We start from the raw sequence: 25464 nt of genomic DNA on the forward strand, positions 1-25464 counted from the left end.
CCGGGTCACTGTCAGTGTGAAGTTTGCACATTCTCCCCTTGTTTGCGTGGGTTTCACGCCCACAACCCAAAGATTAGGTGATTGGCCACACTAAATTGCCCCTTAATTAGAAAAAACTAATTGGGTACTCTAAATTTATTAAAACAAAGAAGGCAACTCCCCACCGCCTTCTGAAGGGCAACTAGGGATGGGCAATAAATGCTGGCCTAACCAGCGGCACCCATATACTGTAAATGAATTTTTTTTAAATGCCAAACCCCGGATCGTGTGTACCCATACTGGGGACAACATTTGTCCCTGTCTGTCTGCCCCACCAACAACCCATAACCCCCACCGACTGCCGAGGCTTCAGGCTGTGTGGCTGATGGCTTTTGCTAATAGGGAATTGGCAATCATGGTTAAGTGAGCACTTCACACAACCCAAGTGTATTCCGGTGGGTGGGTGGTGGGTGGGCCATGTAGCATGTGGGAGTCGTTGCTTGGCATCCAAATCACACCTTGATGCCTGGACACTGTGCTTGAACACTGCAGGAGGCAACACCACACACAGCAGCCAACATCCGAATACCCAGGAGATGTGATACAGCTCCGGGGATGTTCATGGCCGGAGGGTGGGAGAGTGCCACGGGGAGGGGATATCCCGGAGAGATGGGCCAAGGGTTTGAGGTTGGCCCTCATTGTGAAAGAAAGTGACAGAGGCATCTTACTGGTTATGCACAAGGGTGTTTATTGTGTGTAACAATTCCCCACTCTCCTGATAGTGCTGCCCCCCCTTCCCACCCCCACCCATCCTTGCCTCACCCCCTACCTAACCCCCCCCCCCCCCCCACACATACCCCGTCCCCCTCCCCTGGTGCCCTCAGTGATCCACAATGTGCTTGGGCCTCCTAATCTAGCTGAGTTCCCAGGATGCCCATCAGAGGTGGAGGCAGCCAGCTGCTTACCTCGTCACGTGGCCTTCGATGCCCCTGGCGGGTGTCCTCTGGGGGGCTGTGAGGCTCTTGTACAACCGCACTGCCCTGTCCCGTATGCTGGCTGCAAGATGCGGCCTCATCAGAGGGGTGGAACCCGCGGAGCTGGTGGTCACCGTTGCCACTCTATGGGACGGGTCCAGGTTGGCATCCAGCAACCCTCCTCCCGGTGGGTGCCCATAGGGCCCTGGGGTTCACCTCGGGATGGAGGGGCAGCTGGTTCGAATCCCGGCTGCCCCTGCATCATCTAGCTCTGCAGCCATGGCGGTTCCCCATAGTCTGGACCATCATATCGACGCCCTCAACGATGCTCCTCAGTGACTGCGACATGCTCTGCAACGTATCAGCCATTCCCATCTGAGAGCGGGACATGTCCCACAGAACCTCAACAAGGCCAGGCTGGTAATGGATCAGGTCCCCCATCAAATTGGCAATCTGCAGGGCAGCACGGTGGCACAGTGGTTAGCATTGCTGCCTACGGCGCTGAGGACCCGGGTTCGAATCCCGGCCCTGGGTCACTGTCCGTGTGGAGTTTGCACATTCTCCCCGTGTCTGCGTGGGTTTCACCCCCACAACCCAAAGATGTGCAGGATAGGTAGATTGGTCATTCTAAATTGCCCCTTAATTGGAAAAAATAATTGGGTACTCTAAATTTATAAAAGAAAAAGTTGGCAATCTGCTGAGACCCTGAACCATGGCCATCAACTACTGCGCGATGCCTTGGCTACCTTCTCTCATGGTGCAGACATCGTGCAGCAGGCTGTCCACTGCGGTCGCCTCCCTAGAAATGTTGGCCTCGGTGCCACTCATTGCCGGCAACATTTCCTGCACCTGTCGCCTGTAGGACTCCTCCAATCAGCTGTGGATCTGTGGAGTGTCTCTGACATCTCCCTCTGAATGTCATGCTCTAATAATAATAACAATCTTTAGTAGTGCACAAGTAGGCTTACATTAACATAGAATAGAATCATAGAATTTACAGTGCAGAAGGAGGCCATTCGGCCCATCGAGTCTGCACCGGCCCCTACAAAGAGCACCCCACCCAAGTCCACGTATCTACCCTATCCCCATAACCCAGATTTAAACTTTTTGGACACTAAAGGCAATTTATCATGGCCAATCCATCTAACCCGCACATCTTTGGACTGTGGGAGGAAACTGGAGCACCCAGAGGAAACCCACACAGACACGGGGAGAACGTGCAGACTTCACAGACAGTGACCCGGCCGGGAATCGAACGTGAGACCCTAGAGCTGTGAAGCAACTGTGCTAACCACTGTGCTATCGTGCTGCCCAAACAATGCAATGAAGTTACCGTGAAAATCCCCTAGTCGCCACACTCCGGCGCCTGTTCGGGTACACGGAGGGAAATTCAGAATGTCCAATTCACCTAACAGCACGTCTTTCGGGGCTTGTGGGAGGAAACTGGAGGACCCAGAGGAAACCCACGCAGACACAGGGAGAACGTGCAGACTGCGCACAGACAGTGACCCAAGCCAGTAATCGAACCAGGGTCCCTGGCGCTGTGAAGCAACAATGGTAACCACTGTAACGTCTCCATCAGCTGTGGGATAGCCTATTCCACAGGCTCACCATCTGACTGGGACCCAGCTGGGTCCTGGGCTCCAGCCGACCTCTGACTGCTGTCTTGCCTGGGGGTTCCTGCCTCCACCAGATGTACATCAGCAGCTGTGTGGTGCTCACCAGATTGTTTCCCAGAAGCCTGACCACTAACATTTCTCACCGAGGTGTGTGTCTCTGCGCTGGTGGAGGGTGGGGATGACAGCTGTGACGCCTCAACCGTGTCTTCCTTGGAGCTCTCCTGGGAGGCTGGAGAGGGGACCATCCGGGATGTGCCAGCGCCGTTGGCTGGAGGAGCTGCAGGAAAGGGATTGGTCAGTCAGTACAGCAATAACAACTCACATTTGACATGTGCTACGCATAGTGCCCGATGGTTCCGCAGCTCTGTGACGTCCGCCAGTCTCCTCGTTGCTGACCACTCTGTTCTCAGCTATCCCTGATACCTCCAGGGCATGCTCCTCGAAGGTGGTGAGGATTCTTAGTCCGACACGCCACTGCTGGTCTGGGCCCTCTCCCATCCATTGTGGGAGTCCTTTTCCTGAGGTGACACAGAAAGGGCTTCGTTGACCACATGAATGGTTCACAATGGTGGGAGGGAGGGTGAAGGAAGGGTTGGGGGGGGTTGAGGGAGTGGGAGGCTGTGAAGGAAGGGTTGGAGGGTTTGAAAGGAGAGGGGGACTGGAGGGAAGGTTGGAGTCTCATGGAGGGTGCTCGCGTGGGGGCAGAAAGGTCTCGGGGGAGTGTGGGGGGAATTGGTGTCTACTCACTCCTGCTGCCTGGTGTAGGTCATTGACCTTCCTGCAACACTGGAGGCCACTCCTCCTGGTCACACTCCCGGTGCTTACAGCCGCCGCCACCTCGTCCCAGACAGCACTGGCTGCCTTGTGGCTGACCGCCCTGGACCCTTAGGGGAACAGGACATCTCTCCTGGCTTCCACTGCGTCTAGCAGCCTCCACAGATCTGCATCCCCCAATGTTGGGGCTGGTCTCCTGTGTGCCATTGTTATGAGCTGCCTGGGGTTGGCTGAGCAAGAGCTGTTTACGTGCTGCTCGAACTTGTTAGCGGGGGGCTGGCGAGTGCATTGCCGGCGAATCAGCTGGCGAGCCTTCATTTGCCGCAAGAAGTCTGTGGGGTCTCGGTAGGTGGACTAATTGACATTGAATAGCATTACCGGCCTCGCTGGGCACTTAGAAATCTTTCCAGATTAGCTTGGACTGGATTTTACCAGCCCTCTAGGATTGGGCTGGCAGGTGACCCATTGGCTTTCTGCTGTTGCGTTATTTTACCAGCGTCAGGGTAGTTGGACAATGGCCTTCGCACCCAATTAATTGGCCAAAAGCAATCCTCCTCCCACCACGGCTATCATTTTCCCAGCGGTGAGTGGGTTCTCAGCCAGGTGGGGAGACTGGTGGTCTCTCTACAGGGTCAGTGTGTGCGGTCCCTTTTATTTCGGCATTCTGTGGCCGAGGTCAGAGGCCGCCGCCGACAATGGCTACTTCATGGCACTGGCACAGCTTTCTCTCATCAACCACTGCCTCCTAGTCGGGATGTACCTGACTGACCCTATTGTCTCCCAGATCCCACTTGTTTTGAGAGGTCAATGTGTTTTCACCGTGTGCAATTTTTCGTACTGGTGTCCCAGCAGTGGCTCTGCTTTCAAGAGTGCCGCCGAGATTGCTGATTGATCTCTGGTTGATCAATAGCTCCTGGGAGGAGGCTGCCTTCCTTAAAATGAATGACAGCCCTGATCTCTGGGAAATATGGCCAGGCATCTCGCAAAAGGCTGAGGCGGGGTTTCCCGCAGCTTTCTGACCCGACATTGGGACCACCGCAGCGACAATTAAATTCAATCCCATGATTGAATCCCTTCAATCAAATTTCCACTTGTGCTGCAGCATCAAAAAGGCTCTTCGCAAAATTACCGAGGCATCTGACTATGACAAAGGTAAATGAAAATCGCTTATTGTCACGAGTAGGCTTCAATGAAGTTACTGTGAAAAGCCCCTAGTCGCCACATTCCGGCGCCTGTCCGGGGAAGCTGGTACGGGAATCGAACCGTGCTGCTGGCCTGCCTTGGTCTGCTTTAAAAGCCAGCGATTTAGCTCAGTGAGCTAAACCAATCTATTCTCTATTCTCTATTGATCTATTCTCAACCTGTTTGCAGCCTTTGACACAGTTGACCACACTACCTTCCAGTTTTGTGGGACTGCAATCAAATGATTCCATTCTTGGCCGGAATTCTCCGGCCGTTGGGATTCTTTTCCCCACTGGCAGTGCAGCCCTGCCCACGGTTTTACCGGCGGAATGGGTGGCATCAATGGGAAATCCCATTAACAAGCTGTGGGAAGAGAGAATCCCACTGCCAGTGGATGGTGCATTGTCAAGGAATACGCGTGGCTGGGGGACTGGAGAATTCTGCCCCTTATCTCTCCAGTCACGGGCAGCACGGTGGCGCAGTGGTTAGCATTGCTGCCTCATGGCGCTGAGGACTTGAGTTCAATCCCGGCCCTGGGTCACTGTCCATGTGGAGTTTGCACATTCTCCCCGTGTCTGCGTGGGTTTCGCCTTCACAACCCAAAGATGTGCAGAGTAGGTGGATTGGCCTCGCTAAAGTGCCCCTTAATTGGAATAAATGAATTAGGTACATTAAATTTATAAAAAGAGAAAATAAATCTTTCCAGTCACAGCCACCCTCACTTTTACTTTTGATTTTCCCCCAAGGAACTACTCGTGGTCCCATTTCAGTTTCTCATCTATCTGCTATCAGTCACATCACCTGAAAGCTCAATATCTCTTTCCACATGTAGATTGACAACAGCTAGCTTTACCTGACCACCACCTCTCTCAACCCTTTTGAAATCTCGGATTTGTCACATTGGTTGCTCAACATCAAGCATTGGATACACAGAAATTACCTCCAATTTGGCGCCCTGGGAGGGAGGGCCGTTTCTCTCCTCCATGATACGACTGGCAGAACCTCCTCAAACCACTGGACCAGGATTAGAAACAGTATCCTGGTCACCAGGGTGAGGAAAAAAGGGAGAAAAAACCCACAAGGGAAGGACGCCTGAACTGACCCAGGACCATCCTCGAACACCCCATGCCATCCACCACCATAGAAAGGATACCAAGAACAGTCCCTATCTTCAACAAACCAACCACCGATTAACCAACCTCATTCCAGCATGCACCAAATCTACTCATTTCAATAGCTCTAAGGATGAATAAAGAGAGAGACCCAAAGTAGAAACTCAACATCAAGGAAGAGCCAGACGGAGCCCAGTCCTCCCGAGGATACAGAATCTGCCCAGGCTATCCAAGGAGAAAGGCACGGATCCTTCAATTCAAATAACATCAAAAAACCCGGGCATGGATTAGCTCGAACTGGGGGGGCTATCCTCAATCTCAGTGAGGACTAAACAAACCCTACCAACCCCAATTATCTCCCCTTCACCCACCCTGGCTCCACTCATCTTCTTTATAAACAAGAAAAGGGTCACAAAAAAGCACTCCATTCCCACAATCACAAGGATAATAAGACATAATAACAAAATGGTGTAAAAGCACAGACCACATTTCACATAATCGACATAATGTGATTTTGCTAGAACAGGATAACAGGCAACACTCGCCCTCGTGCTCACATCTCGCACGCGCTTGCAGGAAAAAAGCAACAATAAATAAATAATAAACAACATAATCACAAGGGGGTAATGTCCAGGATTATGGAAGAAATGCAGGATAAAGACGCCATCCACGTTGCTTGAGGAGGCCGAGGTCAAGACTGGATCAACGAAACACTCCTCAGGATCTCTCAAGGATTCCAATGATCGAAGATCATTTTGTTTGACACTGTCTGAAAGCACTGCAATGATTTTCCAAAAGGAAAGACTTGCATTGATTTAACGCCTTTTATGACCATAGAACACCTCAAAGTGCACTGCAGCCAACGAGGTGTGATCACCATTGTAATACAGGAAACATGGCTGCCAATGTGTGCACAACAAGCTCCCACAAACAGCCGCGTGACAATAAAAGCAAAATACTGCAGATGCTGGAAATCTGAAATAAAAGCAGACAATGCTGGATAGACTCAGCATGTCTGGCAGTGTCTGTGGACAGAGAAGCAGAGTTAACGTTTCAAGTCTGTATGACTCTTCTTCAGAGTCCAAGTGAAGTGTTGGATGGTGTAGACTTGCGAGGTTAACATATACCACCAACACTGAGGAAGGTTCAACTCTATTTTATTAACTAACTATTAACTAATCGACATATGCGAACTGCGGGTTTAAATGATGCTAGTTTAAACTAGAGACCTAAGCCTGTCCAAACCAGTTGACTCTCTCAGCCCCAGCGGCGTGCAGAGGGGGGGGCCGACGGGGCGCTGGCCCCGGGCAGCGACTGGATGGGGGCAGCACCGCGGTCGGCCCGAGCGCGCCTGCGCACCGCGGTCGGCCCGAGCGCGCCTGCGCACCGCGGTCGGCCCGAGCGCGCCTGCGCACCGCGGTCGGCCCGAGCGCGCCTGCGCACCGCGGTCGCCGCGGTCGGCCCGAGCGCGCCTGCGCACCGCGGTCGGCCCGAGCGCGCCTGCGCACCGCGGTCCGCGGTCGGCCCTAGCGCGCCTGCGCACCGCGGTCGGCCCTAGCGCGCCTGCGCACCGCGGTCGGCCCGAGCGCGCCTGCGCACTGCAGAGGCTGGAGAGGGAGCAGAAAGGGCGCGAATTTTCCAGAATGGACGGCATTGCCACCATGGGTGAGTTTTATTTATTCATTTATTTATTTTATTTATTTGATCTATTTTAAAACTCTTCTCTGCACCCTCTCTGTAGCTGTCAACTTTTAAACTGTCGTGCCCAGAATTTGACATTTGGGCCAGGGGCACCCATTTGGGACAGAACCAGTATTTTATAAAAATTCATCATGGCCTCTTAACTTTTGCCCTCTTACCCTTTATACTTAAAGCCCAGGGTCAGCAGGGTGCAGGGGAGATTCTCAGAGACTTGACTGCAAGCTGCTGGAGCTCGGATCTTGAACAGAGCTTTTATATCTGGATTTGGGGACCCTTTATGCACTGGCATAGTGCACAAACAGGCCCCACATGACCAGGGTTTTGTGAAGAAGAAGGGATCTGGAAATGTGTTGACTGTGAAAATTATATTTGTGGAAATTGGGTGAAGTAGTTTGATGAGACTTGGTGCTAAAGCTTTAGAGAAATGAAGATGGAATTTGATTTGAAGAAGTTCAACGTTTTGAAGGATATTGTGGCTGAAATGAAAGCGATACGTGCTGAATGAGCTGACCGAAATGTGTGAGATATGTCTTTGTATCTGCTATGTGTAATTTATCGGTCATATTATTGCAATTTTCCTGTTAATTCATGTTTAATTTACGTTGATTTTGGTGTGATTGCTAATATAAAAGTGAAGTCTTGTATATTGGTCTTAGTTGGGTTGTTTGTAGTTGTTTCCACAAGGGTCATAACAGTATTTCCATGACGTTCTGCTCATATCCTTCTCCATGGGGGTTGCAGAGGAGGGAGGCGCAACTTTTGAGACATAACATCTCACCCATTGATTTAGATTTAGAACAGTACAGCACAGAGCAGGCCCTTCGGCCCTCGATGTTGTGCCGAGCAATGATCACCCTACTCAAACTCACGTATCCACCCTATACCCGTAACCCAACAACTCCCCCTCAACCTTACTTTTTAGGACACTACGGGCAATTTAGTATGGCCAATCCACCTAACCCGCACATCTTTGGACTGTGGGAGGAAACCGGAGCACCCGGAGGAAACCCACGCACACACGAGGAGGACGTGCAGACTCCGCACAGACAGTGACCCAGCTGGGAACCAAACCTGGGACCCTGGAGCTGTGAAGCATTGATGCTAACCACTATGCTACCGTGTTGCAAAGCAAAATGACTGAAGAAGAGAACAATATCCCTAGAATTCCAGCGCTAAGGGGAAATTGACTAACTTACAGCGCAATTTAACCTCAGGCAGCCGTCCTATACCTTAGAGATGGCAAAGATAAAGAGGTCAGTGAATAGCTCTAGAACGGGTGCAACTACGTTTTTTATAGGTTTTTTGGTGATATTTAATGAAATATTTACGTGGGATGTAGTAAGAGTGAAGCCTGGATGATCAGAGGACTGCTATGGCATTTAATCTCGGAATTGGAGACATTTATTCCTTAACATGCTAATATTTGAATACAGATACCACTAATTTGCAAGTCTATGATATAAATTGCACAAAATTATCAGTGGAGATGAACAAGAAAGAGAGAAATTAAAAAAGGAATGTTCAGACTTTGCAAATTATTATGACAATGATGTGGTTGCAATTCAGTTATATGACGAAATTATTGATTTTGTGATGCTCCTTCGAGCTGGAGGGACTAGAGTTCCCCCTGATCCTAAAGATGCTCTGGAGTCTTTACTGCAGTATGGGAGGGATGTCTTTCCGACGCTGTGTGTTTCATACAGATTACTGCTTACAATTGCATTTTCAGTCGCAAGCTGTGAAAGGTCATTTTCAAAACTGAAATTAATAAAAACATATCTGAGGTCTTCTATGTCACAGGAGCGACTGACCAACCTGGCTTTAATAAGCATTGAAAAAGAATTTCTCACAGCTGATGTAAAAAATGAAGTAGTTCAGGTGTTTTGTGACAGGAGGTATCATTTGGGGAAAAGAACTTAATAAATTTGATTGATTAATATTAAAATCGAATAAATCAGGGTAGCATGGTGGTTAGCATAAATGCTTCACAGCTCCAGGGTCCCAGGTTCGATTCCCGGCTGGGTCACTGTCTGTGTGGAGTCTGCACGTCCTCCCCCTGTGTGCGTGGGTTTCCTCCGGGTGCTCCGGTTTCCTCCCACAGTCCAAAGATGTGCGGGTTAGGTGGATTGGCCATGCTAAATTGCCCGTAGTGTCCTAATAAAAGTAAGGTTAAGGGGGGGGGTTGTTGGGTTACGGGTATAGGGTGGATACGTGGGTTTGAGTAGGGTGATCATGGCTCAGCACAACATTGAGGGCCGAAGGGCCTGTTCTGTGCTGTACTGTTCTATGTTTAAAGCGTTTATTTCATGTTTCATCTGTGTTTATATATTCAAAATGTTTTCCTTTCTCATAATATTTCTCAGTATATTAGGCCTTATACTTGAGTCTTTGGGGGCATAGAATCAAGATTTGCCCCGGGCATCACCAGACCTCTGCACGCCGCTGCTCAGCCCGTGGTGTGAGTCTGTGCTAGACTTGATGAGTTCTTGTTCCACTGAGAGGCAGCACCCAGAAAGAGCGGGAACCGTGGTGCCCTCTGCCCTTATAGTGTGTGTATTCTAACTGGTGATTGGCTGCGGTGTTTGTGCATGTTGATTGGTCCTGGTGTATGTCCATCAGTGTCTGCACCATGATATACTGGTGTATATTGTGGCAGCAAGCAGGGTAGAAATATGATGCACTATGTAATGTGGAGGGGAGTTGGAGATGGTATAGCAATGTGATAATGATTGTTTTTGTGATTGATGGATAAATATTGGTCAGGCATGACTCCCCTGCTTCTCTTTGAAACAGTGTCATGGCATCTTTTATGTCCACCTGAGTAACATCCCTCAAAACGTGCGTGCAACTCTTGCCCCGGGAATTGCAAATCGATATGTCCAAACCTTGAGACCTCTGGCCTGTGAGCCCCTCCCTCATTTTACCCTCTGTCACTAATTCAGCCCAGTCTGTCTCTGATTCCTCTTGAGTCTGTGGCTCGACTGAACAGATTAGAAAAATCCTCTTTGGACTGGCGTGGGGGCGGGGTGGGGGGTGGGGGGGAGAGCGTTGGAAATGCAGGACCTGTGGTATGAAAATGCAACTCGATACACAAGCGGAGGCTCTTGTACAACCATTTGGGACGCGGCTGGCTAACCTGGGTCTGTTTAGCACAGGGATAAATCGCTAGCTTTGAAAGCAGACCAAGCAGGCCAGCATTCCCGTAATAGCCTCCCCGAACAGGCGCCGGAATGTGGCGACTAGGGGCTTTTCACAGTAACTTCATTGAAGCCTACTCGTGACAATAAGCGATTTTCATTTCTTTCATTTCATTTCATTTCATTTTCAATTTCTTCAGTCATCGATCACTGCATGTTCATCCTGAAATCTCTACTTGCAGATATTGGAATTAGCAGCAAAGAACAATTTTATGCCCACTTGGGAGGATACATGGGGCATCAGCTAACATCTCATTCAGAACACCACCTCTGGCAGTGCAGCAGTTCTTCAGCATTGTGCTCAAGTCTCTGGACCCAGAGACCCAGAGGTGAGAGTGCCACCAATAGAATCATAGTTAACACAAAGTTAATGTCATTACATTAATAAATATATACGAACATGCTGTAGTAAAGACACTGTGCACATGAAAATTGCTGCAATGAACCTGCAAAGGGCTTCTAGGTTCATTGCAAAAAATTGAAATAGTTGGAAACATCTATCAAAAATGCTATTCACAGCAACTCGCAAAATCACTTAATAGTTTGGGATGAAGAACGCAATTTAGTCAACATTAGTTCATGCGTGTAGAAAAATCCCAAAGTTCTTTTCAAATTAAAGTCACGGTCCAGATTGGACTGTTTCATTCCACTCACACGTATCTCAATATAATCACCTCTTCTTTTTGGGGGCTGAAAATGCATGTCTCCCTTAAGCTTTCTTCATAACTGACACACCTTTGATAATTGAATTCAATCTTCTGGCCCTTCTCCTTACTATCTTTAAAGCTTTATTGTCTCTCTTTTTATATTGGCAACTAGAACTGGGTGTAGCACTTGTGTTTGGCAGCATTGTAATTTAATTGAATCAGCCATTAGAATTATTGAAATAAAAAACAAAATCCTCAGCAAACTAAACATCACCTATCATTAAATAATGTGCGTAGCCATTCCTTTTAGAATTACTGTGTGATTACTAATTTTTACAGATGCACAATAGAAAGCATCCTATCTGGCTGCATCACAGCCTGGTATGGCAACTGCTCGGCCCAAGACCATAAGAAACTACAGAGTCGTGAACACAGCCCAGTCCATCACACAAACCTGCCACCCATCCATTGACTCTATCTACACCTCCCGCTGCCTTGGGAAAGTGCCATCAACGACCTCTCCTCCCCCAGTTATTCTCTCTTCCAACTTCTTCCAGCGGACAGGAGATACAAAAGTCTAAGAACACGCACTAACAAGTACAAACACAGCTTCCCCACTGTTATCAGACTCCTGAATGATCCTCTAATGGACTGAACTGATCTCTTCACACATCTTCTCTTCTGAGTAGTACTACACGCTGTATGCTTCACCCAATGTCTGTGCCTATGTATTTATATTGTGTATTTATGTAAGGTCCTATGTTTTTTTATGTATGGAATGATCTGTCTGGACTATACGCAGAACAATACTTTTCATTGTACCTCGGTACACAGGACAATAAATCAAATCCAAATCCGATTGCAGATTCGGAATACAGTGTTCTGAACAAAGTGAATATGAACTAGAGGACAAGCTAATGTTGCAGGTTCTATTACCCTGTGTTTATTGTGGCACACAATTTGAGGGCAGCACGGTAGCATGGTGGTTAGCATAAATGCTTCACAGCTCCAGGGTCCCAGGTTCGATTCCCAGCTGGGTCACTGTCTGTGCGGAGTCTGCACGTCCTTCCCGTGTGTGCGTGGGTTTCCTCCGGGTGCTCCGGTTTCCTCCCACAGTCCAAAGATGTGCGGGTTAGGTGGATTGGCCATGCTAAATTGCCTTAGTGTCCTAAAAAGTAAGGTTAAGGGGGGGGTTGTTGGGTTACGGGTATAGGGTGGATACGTGGGTTTGAGTAGGGTGATCATTGCTCGGCACAACATCGAGGGCCGAAGGGCCTGTTCTGTGCTGTACTGTTCTATGTTCTATGTTCTAATAACTGATGGCCACAAGCTCCAGGTTTGAGTCCATCCAGGACTTGATGGCCAAGGAATGTTTGTTCATCACACGCCCAAACAGGTTGAGTGTCAACCTGCAAATCATTCCAAAACGCCAATGGCTAGTGGTAAGAGTGAGAGAGGCTGCTGGTCAGCCACACTCAATGTGGTGTGGCGCCCCTCAAGCTATAAACCTCTGGGGCCAGACTAGCAACCTGTTCGAGGATTTAACAACTGTGGAAATAGATAAAAGTCTGCTTTAGTGCATCACTAATTGTGGGAAGTGCAGGATCCAATGAAAGAGACGATTTAAAAAAAAAAAAATTTAAGAGTACCCAATTATTTTTTTCCAATTAAGGGGCAATTTAGCGTGGCCAATACACCTAACCTGCACCTGTGGGGGTGAGTACCACGCAGAAATGGGGAGAATGTGCAAACTGTACACGGACAGTGACCCGGGGCCGGGATCAAACCTGGATCCGTGGTGCCGTGAGGAATTACTTTTGTATTTAGAAAGACTGCTTCATTGGACTTGATGGCGGATTGTTGTAATGAAAACTAAAAATCCAGAAAGTTACGAAAATATAGAACGATCTCAAACATTTTTAAAAACCAATATTACTGCAATTGGGCCTACAGTCACCAGTCCAAATTTTGGGAGATCTCATTCCACTCACACTCAACAGGTATGTGCCATTAAATTGGATGAGTGACCTAACATAGCTGATTTGTAAAGCTTGATTTGGTGGTGATTAGAATTAGAACAGTACAGCACAGAACAGGCCCTTCGGCCCTCGATGTTGTGCCGAGCAATGATCACCCTACTCAAGCCCACGTATACCTATCCCAGTAACCCAACAACCCCCATTAACCTTATTTTTTAGGACACTAAGGGCAATTTAGCCTGGCCAATCCACCTAACCCGCACATCTTTGGACTGTGGGAGGAAACCGGAGCACCTGGAGGAAACCCACGCACACACGGGAAGGATGTGCAGACTCCGCACAGACAGTGACCCAGCCGGGAATCGAACCTGGGACCCTGGAGCTGTGAAGCATTTATGCTAACCACCATGCTACCGTGAGTTCTGGGACTGTGCAGGCCAGCTGATGTGGGTCTCTCTAATGTAGGGTATCAGGCTCCATGACAAGTTTCAAACTTTTAGGGAATCTGCCCAAGATTGGATGTCACCTATAAAAACCGGATTCAGTTGCAATCAATGGACAAGGGTTGCTCATTAGTGTCCGTCCTTATAGCGAGTGTAATGTGGGAGAAGCCGGTTAGTTTAATTTTTAAATCTACTTTTCCCGGATCCTTTTTGAAAGTTCCCGGAATGTTTGTTTCATAATCTTTTGGGCCATACAGTGCATTTCAATTTTAACTCTCAGTTATCCAGAGAAATCTAAGTAGCTTGTGGGTTATGACAGATTTTGCTGACAGTCAAGAGTCATCCAGATGTGAAACATTAGCTCCATTCTCTCTGCACAGATAATGTCAGACCTGCTGAGATTGTCCAGTGCTTTTTGTTTTTGTTTCAGATTCCAGCACCTGCGGTAATTTGCTTTTATCTGAAGGTGGAAGTGTGATGGGTCTTACGTAGCCGAGAGTGGGAGAGGGGTGGGGGGGGGGGGGGGGGGGGGGGTGGGAGCAGAGTGAAGGAAGAACAACAAGGCAAGGTCCGGGATAGGGTAGAGGGCGGGAGAGATTAAATGACAAAGCTGTCATGGAACAAACAGAGAAGGAAGTGATAATGGGTGTAGCAAAGGAACAAAGCATCGGTCCAGCATGAGTGTAAATGCCAGCTGTAAATATCATTCTCAAACCAGTCGAGGCACATAAACAAGAATCAAAGAGGAGACTGACTTCATGACCTGAAGTTGGTGAACTCAATGTTGAGAGTAGAAGGCTGTGAAATGGGTCATCAGAAGTTAAGGGTGCTGTCCCTAAAGCTTGTGTTGAGCTTCACTTTTACACTGCAGCAGGCCGAGGACAGAGATGTGCGCATGAGAACAAGGTGGTGAATTAACATGGCAAACAACTGCAAGCCTGGCTTATGCTTGTGGACGTATAGAGCCATAGAGTTTTATAGCACAGAAAGAAGCCCTTCAGCCCATCGTGTCTGTGCCGGCCACCAAACACCTATATATTCTAATCCTATTTCCCACCACTTGGTCCATCGCCTTGTATGCTGTTTCAAGTGCTCATCTAAATGTTTTAAAAAAAACATAAGGCATCTGTCAGCATGGCTCTGTTGGCAGCAGTCGATAATCTCTAAATCAGATACCTTTGTGTTCAACTCCCACTCAAAGACTTGAGCACCTAATCCATGCACAGCAGACACCATCTCCCTGGCCCTACACTCATCCCTCGAGCATCTTGACAACAAGGACTCCGACATCAGACTCCTATTTATTGACTACAGCTCCGCCTTCAACACCATAATCCCAGCCAAGCTCATATCAAAGCTCCAAAACCTAGGACTTGGCTCCTCACTTGCAACTAGATCCTCGACTTTCTGACCTGCAGACCACAATCAGAAAGTAAGAATGAACAACAACACCCACTCCACAATAGTCCTCAATACCGGGGCCCTGCAAGGCTGCATACTCCCTACTATACTCCCTGTACACACACAACTGTATGGCAAAACTTGGTTCAACTCCATGAACATGTTTGCTGATGATATGACCATAGTGGGCCGGATCTCGAATAACGATGAGTCGGAATACAGGAGGGAGATAAAGGACCTGGTGGAGCGATGCAGCGACAACAATCTATCCCTCAATGCCAGCAAAACTAAAGAGCTGGGCATTGACTTCAGGAAGCAAAGTACTGTACACACCCCTGTCCGCAACAACGGGGTCGAGGTGGAGATGGTTATCAGTTTCAAATTCCTAGGGGTACACATCTCCAAAAATCGGTCCTAATCCACCCACCTCGACGCTACCACTAAGAAAGCACAATAGCGCCTATACTTCCTCAGGAAACTAAGGAAATTCGGCATGTCCACATTAACCCGTACCAACTTTTACAGATGCACCATAGAAAGCATCCTATCTGGCTGCATCACAGCCTGGTATGGCAACTGCTCGGCCCAAAGCTGCAAGAAACCTCAGAGAGTCGTGAACACTGCCCAGCCCATCACACAAATCTGCCTCCCACCCATTGACTCCATTTACACCTCCCGCTACCTGGGGAAAGCGGGCAGCATAATCAAAGACCCCTCCCACCCGGCTTACTCGCTCTCTCACTCTTCCAACTTCTTCCATCGAGCAGGAGATACAGAAGTCTGAGAATGCGCACAAACAGAAAATCAGCTTCTTTCCCGTTGTTACCAGACTCCTAAACGACCCTCTTATGGGCTGACCTCATTAACACGACACCCCTGTATGCTTCACCCGATGCCGGTGTTTATTGTTACATTGTGTACCTTGTGTTGCCCTATTATGTATTTTCTTTTATTTCCTTTTCTTTTCATGTACTTAATGATCTGTTGAGCTGTTCGCAGAAAAATACTTTTCACAGTGCCTCCGTACACGTGACAATAAACAAATCCAATCCAATCCAATGCTGGTTCTCCCCCGCAGAAATGTTCTGCCTGAGGATGTTTATATTGAGATTCTTTATAGTGGTGCAACCAGATCCTATGATGCTATTGAGAGAACAGAAACTTGTCGCATGTGTTCCACAGAGCAGTTGTCCGCGTGCATTTGATCTCCCCAGTGTAGAAGAGGCTGCATTCTGAGCTTGTGTTGGGATAGAGGTGAAGGGTTGGGTTGATTGGGGAGTGGACCAGGGTGTTGTGGAGTGAACATTCCCTTCAGAGTGCTGACAGAGTAGGGGAGGGGAGGGTAATGCCCTTCCCATGGAACCTTTCCATGCAATTGCAGGAGATGTAACATCTGCCATTCCATCTCCTCTCTCTTCATCATCCAAGGACCCAAACACTCCTTCCAATGAAGCTCAATCCAAGCTCAAGGAAGAACACCTCATCTTCCCAATAGGCATTTTACAGCCTTCTGGACCCCACATTGAGTTCAACAATTTCAATCCATGGACTCTGTCCTCCATTTTGTTATTTTGTGTGTGGCAGTTTGAAACTTGTTATTCATGTTTTAGCTTTCTGACAGAACTGTTCATTATTTACTCCAATGATTACCAATCGCCTTGCTTTCTATCCCACTCTGTCATTTCATTTATCCCACCCTCTACTTCCCACAGGCTGCTTTCCCTTTTATTCTTACTCCCCCTGCCCCCTCCCCCCCCCCCCCCCCCCCCCACCCCCCCACACCCCCTCTTGACAACAAAGAGCACAAACAGGTCCGCCTTTAGTAGTTGTCATCATTCCACAATTCGTCCCTGGGATGTCCTTGCATTGTCTCCTAATCAGCAGCCGCGGAATTAGTAGAGGATCTGTGAAAACTCCGGATAGAGAGAGAGACAAATGGGGGTTTCTGCTAATCTTCCCCCAAAGTCACATTAGTTGATCAGGAGTACCCCTGAGGTAATTCTTGATCCCTGCTTCTGCTTCTATGTGGCAGGACTTTTCCAGGTCATTGCAAGAGACATGATTTTCACAGTAACATCATTGCAGTGTAAGCCTACTTGTGACAATGATAAAGATTATGTCCACCAGACATACAAACCGGGAAAATTAGTGAAAGGTTTAGCGCTGACAAACCTTCCAACTTTGGAGGCAGTATAAAAATTTGCAGATTCTCTAAGTGTTGCATCAGAGGCAAGAGTGTCAGCTCCTGTAATGACTGAAACTCTTTCTTCATCTCCCATCCATCAACCTGAAAGAAATGAATCACGCCGATCATATTCACCATGCAATAAACTGAATCCCATTGCCTGTGGCTGAAAATAAAAATGAGCTTTTCTCTGGTGTTTTGATAAACGGGAAGGAGGAATAGAAATTCAGTTCTGTAAGTAGCTTGCGATGAGGGTGAGTCACATTGGAAGTTAACTACCATAAAGACTCAGATTCAGTAAATCAAAAGCAAATAACAGCAGCACCGTAACCTTCAAAGCATTCGGTGCATTTTTATAACACAATTGTTGCATATTGTCAATTTAACACCATTTTCATGGGCACATGCCATGTCATCCAGAATTCACAAACTACATGTGATGTCAATTAAGGAACTGCATGATTGAACCAACTCATGTTGGGCCCACGTCCAGGGAATACTCGCATTCTTTAATTCTGTTTTCCTTTCTGTCAGAGAGAAAGAGAAGTTTATGATAATCAACTGGAATGAGATAGCTCTCATTTGAAGCTGGACGCTAAACATGTTTCTGACTGTTAACACGTTGCTAATGGTGGGCGGACATGTGTCTGGTACATTGGCATGAGTCTTTTCTTAATGCTGTACATGAACATCAGAATGAGTCATAAGCCTCCTAAGTAGCTAAAATGTCAAGTTCCAGTGCCTCTCTTTTCCTCAGCAAAATTGTTATAATATCAAATTTTTAAGTAACGTACCAAAGAAAAGACCTTTATTCAGTATTATCCAGAATGAGAAAATCGGCACAATTTTCCTAAACTAGGGGCAGCAGGGTAGCATGGTGGTTAGCATAAATGCTTCACAGCTCCAGGGTCCCAGGTTCGATTCCCGGCTGGGTCACTGTCTGTGTGGAGTCTGCACGTCCTCCCCCTGTGTGCGTGGGTTTCCTCCGGGTGCTCCGGTTTCCTCCCACAGTCCAAAGATGTGCGGGTTAGGTGGATTGGCCATGCTAAATTGCCCGTAGTGTCCTAATAAAAGTAAGGTTAAGGGGGGGGGTTGTTGGGTTACGGGTATAGGGTGGATACGTGGGTTTGAGTAGGGTGATCATGGCTCGGCACAACATTGAGGGCCGAAGGGCCTGTTCTGTGCTGCACTGTTCTATGTTCTATGTTCTATTCTTGCCCGATTGTGAACAAAACCCATTTCCTGACTTTGGGGTGGACAGTGAAACATGCTGCACTCATTTTTTTATCTTAGCGGCACAACACTGGCTGATTTAGCAATGGTGTGACCTATGTCAACCCATGATGATGTTTGGCCCGCTGCTAACTTCATTGGCCCAACTTCTACGTGCCCCAGACAGCTGTCTAGAACAACTGCTAAATTCCTGACATATGTTTATTAGGTCCCTAATGGCCTGTTGAATGATCTCACGGCAACATTTGTTTGCGATGAGTTGGGCAGATATTGGGCTTGGTCTACTCGGCATTCTTAAATACTTGCTTCCGTCACTAACTAAAGAAATACATGTTTAGTCATAGATGAAACCTTCCCGGGGATTTATAGGAAAGCACAAGAGTTCCCTCCGAATTTGTCCCGACTGTCAAACCCACCAGAACCTGCTCCAAAAGCAGAAAATGCTGGACAATCTCAGCAGGTCTGACAGCATCTGTTGCCAGAGGTCGGAGCTAACATTTCATGACTGGATGATTTTTTGTCAAAGCCATCCAGACTCGAAGTGTTAGCTCCCTTCTCTCTCCAGAGATGCTGTCAGACCTGCTGAGATTGTCCAGCACTTTTCGTTTTTGTTTCAGATTCCAGCATCCGCAGTGATTTGCTTTTTACTTTAAAACCTCCTTCAAATTTCATCACAGAATTTACGTTTGGGCGTCTGCCAGTGAGGTAAATGGCTTGTCATTAGTGATCCATACCGCACTAGATGGCTGTGGGAGTAATGGCAGCTTGTGTATTAGAGGTGTATTAGAGGTTAGTGAAAAGGTCTAATTTAATGTCTGGCTGTGAGATTCTTAGTCTGGGCATGCACACCATTTGCGCCTGGGCCCAAAAATGATCCCAGTCAAATTTCTACAACTTCCTGTTCCTAATGTTTAGAAGGGTGTTGTGCAATGTAGCTCTGGACACCTCACCGATATTTTTCCTTTACGTTTACCATGCACACCGAGAAAATCTTCTCCCATGAGCCTAACATCCTCAAACGTCTTTAGCCATATCGCAAAATATATCTACCCCAGAGTAGTACGTAGTTCCAGATGATCTCAGCGTAAAACCACACAGTTTCTCGTACGTGTGGTGGAACGGTTTGTCCTAAGTCTGTAAATAAGAAAGAATTGAGCTGTCATTCCATACTTAGGTGAAGTTAGAATTAACTGACACCTCCAATGCCAAAAGCAAACTGGTGCAATTTCAAGCCTCCTCTCGTGACTAAAAATATTTTTTCAATACTTGTTTTTAAGTGAATGAGTGATATCTCAGTTTGTATTCTTGTCAAGTATTCCTGCGGCCTGTGAGGAACTCTGGAATTCCCCAATCTCTTTGAGCACAGGAGCCATCAAGCTGCCAGCTTGCGTGCCACTACAACCTTTTTAAAATACTTTCAATCAGATTAGTCTGTTTTATGAAGTGAATCCAATAGCACACAAACTGGATGTCGCCCAGTAAAGAAAGCTCTGCAATAAACATCTAAAGCAGTCTTTCTATTTTCTGGGGGAAAAAATACATCATTTTTTAAATTGCGCATGAAAAAGAATGTGGTTCCAGAAGATCTGTCTCTGGCTTTAGTTCTGTGGTGAAGTTGTGCAACTCAGGGAAACATCTGTTCAGATTCTAAACTTTAATAAAAACTTTCTTCGACCCTCCCTTGCCCAGAAGTGGATTTTCTTTCCCCCTCCCCCAGCAAGGTGGGCCCAAGACTTTCACTTGCTGCCTCGTCTCCAGCTAATTTTCCCAAGTTAGGATTGTTAATACCCACAAGATTGCTGATAAAATTCCTGTCAGCGAGTAATGGGGTGGGAGGGAGGGGGATCCCACGACCAACCGGGAGGATTCAGATGCTGTTGCAATGGGGTCACGGCTCTCGCACGAAATAGAGGTGAAACCCAGGATAATGGGGTAAGATAGGACCGAAGAATAGAGGTCAAACATAATGTCAGGGGCTTAAGGGCGATCGAGAAAGAGAAATGCCCTCCAAAATGACAGTACGGTGTCTTATGCTGCTGCCATAGTAACGACTGGCAGGTTCTTTCGGGGCACCAGTGGAATTGGAATGTGGAGGCAGATTGCGATAGTCCATCTCCCTGCCATATACATGCAAGAGTGGGGAAGCAGCAGTCAATCCGCTAGGGACAGAGGAGGAAGATTAAGGTTGAGGTGGGGAGGCTAATGCCTCATTGCCAAGTGCTTCCAAGGTTAGGCAGGAAACTGGAGGAAAATCTAGGTCCGAAAGTTTATTGCTTTTTGCCTTTTGCAAGAGGAAAATTTAAATTAGTTTCAAGCAGGGGATAATAGCATAAATGCTCAGATCCTAGTAAGCTTTGCGGCACTGTCACTTTACTGATCACATAGCTGACCCCTGCACCAATAAACATGATGGTTTATGCAGACAAGGGACAACATTTTATTGCATTAATGTGAACTATAGAATTAATGTGCAATGAGATTTATATCAGAAATACAATTTTGTGAGGTATCTTAACTATTGATTCCATCCGTCACTCTGGCAATAGTCCAAGACTAAACCAATCTGTTCATCTTAGAGATGACCTTCCAACCACATATACGTACCGCTAAGATTTCCATCGCTGTCTCATCCCACGATGTCATTGTCATAATATACACCAGTATATCATGGTGCAGACACACACTGATGGGCACACACAGGGAGAAATCAACATGTACAAACACCGCAGCCAATCACCAGTTAGAATACACACACTATAAAGGCAGAGGGCACCACGGTTCCCGTTCATTCTGGGTGCTGCCTCTGAGTGTAACAAGAATTCATCCAGCCCAGCACAGAGTCACAACACGTGCTGAGAGAATCAACTGGTTCAGACAAGGCTTAGGTCTCTAGTTTAAGTTAGCATCGTTTAGACCCTCAGTCGTCGTATGTTAGTTAGAAATAGTTAATAAAATTGAGTTGAACCTTCATCAGTGTTGGAAATGTCTGTTTTTCTCTCAAGTCTACACTAGCCAACACTTCATAGTACCAGGAGTTGAGGGATGCTCGCACTTCTGAGACCTACCTTTCAGGGATCTGCCTTCCACCAGTCTCGCGCCATCCTACAGAATGGACTCCGTTCGCCCGCCTCCGCCTCTCCGCATTGCAGGGAATCTGGGCTCGAACTGGAAACTTTTCAAACAGCGCTTCCAGCGGTACCTCGAAGCCAGGGACCTGGAAGCTGCCTCGGACGCACAGAAGATTGCTCTCTTCCTCTTCACAGCCGGTGACCACGCTCTGCACATTTACAACTCACTCACCTTCGATGAGGGGGAGGACAAATCGAAGTTCAAGACCACAATTCTGAAGTTCAACAGCAACTGCGCGGTCGAGGTCAACGAGAGCTTCGAGAGATACATGTTTCAGCAGCGAATTCAGGGTAAGGACGAGTCATTCCAATCCTTTATTACCCACCTCCGCATCCTTGCGCAGTTCTGCAACTACGGGTCCACCTCTGACTCCATGCTCTGTGACCAGATTGTTTTTGGTGTTCAATCTGAGCCCCTGCTCCAGCAGCTACTAAAAGTAAAGCAGCTCACTCTCTCCATGGCCATTGAGACCTGTGTACTGCATGAACATGCCTCCACGCGCTACTCCTGCATCCAGGCCGCTGAAACGGCGCGGCAAGCCCCTTGCGAGGCAGAACGGGTCCAAATGATTCAATCTTTCAGGCTCTGGATCCGAACGACGGCGGCCATTTTGCGCGCTTTTCGCGGAGTCCCGTGCTTACACGCAGCGAGCGTGCTGATGTCACCAACCGGTTCGCGCAGGTGCGCACTATGCTGGATAGCCTCGCACATGCGGGGCGCAACTTGACTCCATCATCCAGCAATACCATGATGTTTTCAAAGGCATGGGCACGCTCCCGTACACGTATAAAATCTTACTGAAGCCCAACGCCACGCCTGTCGTTCACACACCTCGCAGAGTCCCTGCGCCCCTCAGGGACCGCCTCAAGCAACAGCTCCAGGACCTCCAGGACCAAGGAGTCATTTCTAGGGTCACAGAACCCACAGACTGGCTAAGCTCCATGGTCTGCGTCAAGAAGCCGTCCGGCGAGCTGCGGATCTGTATTGATCCTGAAGACCTGAATCAGAATATCACGCGGGAGCACAACCTGATTCCGAAACATGAGGAGCTCACATCCAAGATGGCCCACACCAAACTATTCTCAAAACTGGATGCCTCGAAGGGTTTCTGGCAGATCCAGCTAGATGAGTCAAGCAGGAAGCTGTGTACGTTCAACACACCCTTTGGCAGGTTCTGCTACAACCGGATGCCATTCGGCATCATTTCTGCATCCAAAGTTTTCCACTGGATCATGGAGCAGATGATGGAGGGGATCGACGGCGTCCGGGAATATGTCGACGACATTATTATCTGGTCAACCACCCCGCAGGAACACATTGCCCACCTTAAGCATGTTTTTAGGCGCATCCACGAACACGGCCTCCGCCTCAATAGGGCCAAATGCTCCTTCGGCCAGTCGAAAGTTTCTGGGGGATCACATCTCCTCCCACCTGGGGGTGCGTCCGGACGAGGACAAGATTGCAGCAATCACGTCCATGAAGAAGCCCGAGGACAAGAAAGCGGTCCTCCAGTTCCTGGGAATGGTGAATTTCCTCGGAAGTTCATTCCGAATCTTGCCTCACACACCACGGCCCTCAGAGACCTGATTCGCGAAACCACAGATTTCCAATGGCTCCCTGCTCACGAGCGTGAATGGCAGGAGCCGAAGGTCAAGCTTTCCACGGCCCCAGTGTTGGCTTTTTTTGACCCGACCAAAGAGACCAAAATCTCTACCGATGCCAGTCAGTCTGGGATTGGTGCCGTGCTCCTGCAATGTGACGAGGCTTCGTCATGGGCCCCCGTTGCGTATGCGTCACTGGCAATGACTCCCACACAGCAGCGCTATGCGCAAATTGAGAAAGAGTGTCTCGGCCTTCTCACTGGAGTCGTGAAGTTCCACGACTACGTCTATGGACTTCTGCAGTTCACGGTTGAAACCGACCACTGCCCCCTTGTAAATATTACCAAAAAGGTCCTGAATGACATGACGCCTTGCCTCCAGCGTATCCTACTTAAGCTGCGCAGGTACGACTTTCAACTGATCTATACCCCTGGTACGGACCTTGCCGTTGCCGATGCCCTCTCAAGGTCGATCACAACTCCGTGTGATCATGACGGCTTTATTTGCCAAATAGATGCTCAAGTTCAGCTTGCAGCCTCCCATTTGCTAGCTTCGGATGCATGACTGATGCAAATTCGCCGTGAGACAGTGGCTGATCCACTTCTGCAGCGGGTGATGTGCCTAATGTCAGACGGGTGGCTCAACGGCCAATGCCCGCAATTTTACAACATCCGCGATGACCTGCCGGTTGTCGACGGGGTGCTCTTGAAATTGGATCGCATCGTCGTTCCACAAAGCATGCGGGAGCTAGTGTTGGAGCAATGGCCATGAAGGCCATTTAGGAATCGAGAAATGCCGCCGCAGGGCCAGAGAATCTTCAGTCATCCCTGCCTCAGCTCATCTGCTTTGAAATCTTCATTCATGCCTATCTCTGGACTTGACTTTTTCAAAGCACTTCTGGCTGGTCTCTCACTAGCCTCCATAAATTTAAGGTCACCCGTGCTTCACACATGCCATCCTCGTTCATCTATCACCCTGGTGCTCGCTGACTGACAGTAGCTCCAAGCCAAACAATGCCTTAATTTTAAGATTTTCATCCTTGTTTTCAACTCCTTCCCTATCTCTGTTGGTCTCCTCCAGCCCCACAACCCTTTGAGATCTCTGCGGTTCTCTAATTCCAGTCTGAATTGCTCCACCTTTGATGACTACACCTTCAATTGCATAGATCACAAGCTTTGGAATTCCCTCCATGAACCAGTCTGTCTCTTAATTACTTTTCTCCTTTTAGACACTCCCGAGAACTTAGTTTCCTGATTAAAACTTTGGTCCGCTGAGATACCTAGATTTGTGGCTCAATGTCATATTTTGTGGAATGACGCTCCTGTGAAGTGCCGCAGGCTATATTATGTTAAAGCTGCTTCAGATCATTTAGAAATATACCTTTTTGTTGTTCAGCTGCAGGTTTGGGCCTATGAATGCTGATTTTCTGGGAAGCCTGTGCCCAAGAGCTGAGATATTTGTCAATCTGCTGCCGGAGACTGACCCACAGTTTCTAAAGCTTGCAAAAAGGTTTCCGGGCAACTTAACGGCTCACACTATGTTACAACCTGTTTTATTACCTGTATGGCAGGTAACATGTGCTACTCAATTCGGTTACAACAAAGGCTTTCGGAAGAAGGCTCCAAGTCGTCCAGAAGTTTTCCATAAAGTTTATTGAGTAATACAACTTAAATAACTGCGTGCGCTCTTACTTTAAGAACTGTACTAGTAGAAAGGTTCCAACTTTTCTATACACTACAACTAGGCCTGACCATGCTAGCAGCCCTGAGCTAAATCTCTGCCTTTGGTCTCCTCACAGTCTAATCAGCCAAAGAGCCTTGAGGGCTCTTGCTTCCCCCATTATACCCGCCAGTGCTGCCCCCTAGTGATCTTTCCATTTCCCATCAGCCCCTGCTGTACATACCCATGTAAAGATCACTACACAACCCAGACAGGTCTTTTGCAGGTCTACCCTGTGGAGTTGCAGATTTTGAGCTCCCCCGATAAGGAGGCGGGAGGGGGGACCCTGAACAATGTTCACTTGATCTTGTATAAATAGAGTCGGCCAGTAAGGCACTTACTAGAGAACATAGAACAGTACAGCACAGAACAGGCCCTTCGGCCCTCAATGTTGTGCCGAGCCATGATCACCCTACTCAAACCCACGTATCCACCTATACCCATAACCCAACAACCCCCCCTTAACCTTACTATTATTAGGACACTACGGGCAATTTAGCATGGCCAATCCACCTAACCTGCACATCTTTGGACTGTGGGAGGAAACCGGAGCACCCGGAGGAAACCCACGCACACAGGGGGAGGATGT

At 48.0% G+C, this 25464-nt stretch overlaps 1 long non-coding RNA gene across 2 annotated transcripts in view; it reads left to right on the plus strand.

Annotated features, from left to right (window-relative positions):
• The window catches only part of LOC119968598, a 56539-nt gene that overhangs the window by 17908 nt on the left and 13167 nt on the right, over positions 1-25464 (plus strand). For both annotated transcript variants that reach the window (XR_005461147.1, XR_005461148.1), the window contains exon 2: positions 10721-10867. This is a non-coding gene — a long non-coding RNA (uncharacterized LOC119968598). The remainder of the gene's footprint in view (positions 1-10720; positions 10868-25464) is intronic.

This window comes from Scyliorhinus canicula, chromosome 7 (assembly GCF_902713615.1).
Source record: "Scyliorhinus canicula chromosome 7, sScyCan1.1, whole genome shotgun sequence".
NCBI classification, from domain to species: Eukaryota; Metazoa; Chordata; class Chondrichthyes; order Carcharhiniformes; family Scyliorhinidae; genus Scyliorhinus; species Scyliorhinus canicula.